At 36.5% G+C, this 2255-nt stretch overlaps 1 pseudogene; it reads left to right on the top strand.

Moving 5' to 3' along the window:
* The first annotated feature begins 662 nt into the window (after positions 1-662).
* On the top strand, positions 663-971 carry LOC110295579 (annotated as a pseudogene).
* Positions 972-2255: the final 1284 nt, after the last annotated feature.

Below are 2255 nucleotides of genomic sequence, written 5' to 3'. Positions count from 1 at the left end.
TCCTCAGGGGTCTGTACCCCTCTGCTCATCTCAAGGAAATCTTCTATCTTTGTGTCTTTATTATATTATTGATAAAGCCGTAATGATTTCTGACTGCATTAAGGTGCACAGCTGAAAGGACATGCATTCTATTATACTTTTCTCAACACAATCTTTTATGTGTCGGGAGAATTAGAATGTATTTTGCTATTGAATGCTTTGGCAAACAGAAAGATAGAAATAGAATAAATTGCCTAATCAAAGGAACAGAGGTTTGCAAGAGCAACACTAAAGTTTTAATGACAGGGTCTCACTGGGGGCAGTCCTAAATTATGGATTATTTTCCTATTTCATTTGCCTGGTTTACCTTTTATATTGAAATAATGAACCCGGGAGTCATACTCAGATGAATTCTTTTGTTAGCTGTGCTTCTGGCTGTCCATTAAAAGAAAATAAAATGGGTGATAATCTTATAGCATTCTAACCGGAAGACTGTAAATAAGAGAAATGGGCCAGATTGCATACTACACATCTGTGACCACACCCTCTTTTAAGGTCATTATTCAAGTCCTTTCATTTAGAGATCTACCAATGTCAAAGGATATAAAGAAAATTATGGTTCTTTTCCATTTGAGACATCTGCAGTTGGGGTGTCGGTGAAAGATGTCTTTCCCTGTGTAAACATGATGCAGACCAAAGCAAACCAATTCCCAGGAGCCTACAGAAAAGCGCTGACTTCTCAAGCCCCTAGGAAGGTACTCAGCTTCTCTACCCTTGTCACCAGTTCTTCAAGTTCCTCGAGAAAAGCTGAAAATAAGCATGCAGGAAGGAATCCAATCAGTGTGCGCCCAACTCCCAAGTGGCAAAAAGGCATCAGGGAATTCTTCAGGCTGTCCCCTAAAGATTCTAAAAAAGAGAACCAGATTCCTGAAGAAGCAGGAAGCAGTGGCTTAGGAAAAGCAAGGAGGAAAAGCTTGTCCTTTGAAACTTGATCACAGAGATGATGAAAACGAATAGAATTTACTCATCTGAATAATGTCTTTCATTTACCTACATTACTTACATGTAAATTTGGGTAGATGAGTGTGTCCAATTGACTTGTTGATGGGAAAATTTAGCCATTCAAAAGAAACCAGATGCTGTTTACTGTTGGTTGTTTTTGTGGGGCGTTATTGTCTTCTCAACAAGTTGTTTCCCAGATTTACATATGTATTTCATATAAAGCATTTTTCCTTTCCTATCAAAAAAAAAGAAAAGAAACCAGCTATTAAAGTAGAGAATTTTTATAATTTTTAAATTCGAATTGCATACTTATATTTATGTCGTATGCTCCTTCTTTTACCTGTTAAAGCTTCTTTGTAAAATCAACATTACCTGATACTCTAATTACTAATCTACTATCTTTGATTAAATTTTTGTACTGATGCCATTTTATGGGCATTGATTATGAAAATGGTGCCATATTAGTATGGCATGTTTGTTTTAAACATTTGAGTTAGTCTTTTTTGCATTAAAATTTTCAATATTAAAAAAATATTTCTACTTCCATTTTTAGATCTTGGATGGTTTTGTTCAATTCCTTCACCTGTTTGGTTGTGTAGGAAAGAACTGTTTATAGAAGCTTTAACCATTCATTCAAAGACATTATGAAAAGTAAGTGATATTTTTAACTCTCATTCACAATGATCCTATAAATGAAGAAACTGCCTATTACACTATCATGAACTGTTATATCTGCTTAGAATCGATGCTTAGTAGAGTTCATTTTTTGATAAAAAAGAATTTGTTCACATGTAACCTGGATTTAGAGACATTTATTCTGAAAATGTAGGGACATAATCAGTATCAGCTATGCTATTGGAACAACATTATGAACTAACCAGTACCCCGGAGCTCTTGACTCTAGCTGCATATGTATCAGAAGATGGCCTAGTCGGCCATCTCTGGAAAGAGAGGCCCATTGGACATGCAAACTTTATATGCCCCAGTACAAGGGAACGCCAGGGCCAAAAAAAATGGGAATGGGTGGGTAGGGAAGTAGGGGGGAGGGTATGGGGGACTTTTGGGATAGCATTAGAAATATAATTGAGGAAAAGATGTAATAAAAAAAAACAAGAAAGAAACCACAATTTATGCTTAATGCACTGTAGCTGCTTCCTTCAACATGGAAGGTGCATGGAACAACTGCTTTCTCAAGCTAATCAATAACATCTTAGCTCAGGGCTGGTGGTATGGGCTGAAGGCAAATTAGGAGGATAAGAGCTATAGTAACCAGA

This window comes from Mus caroli, chromosome 6 (assembly GCF_900094665.2).
Source record: "Mus caroli chromosome 6, CAROLI_EIJ_v1.1, whole genome shotgun sequence".
Taxonomy (NCBI): domain Eukaryota; kingdom Metazoa; phylum Chordata; class Mammalia; order Rodentia; family Muridae; genus Mus; species Mus caroli.
This window is presented reverse-complemented; position numbering and strand designations above follow the sequence as displayed.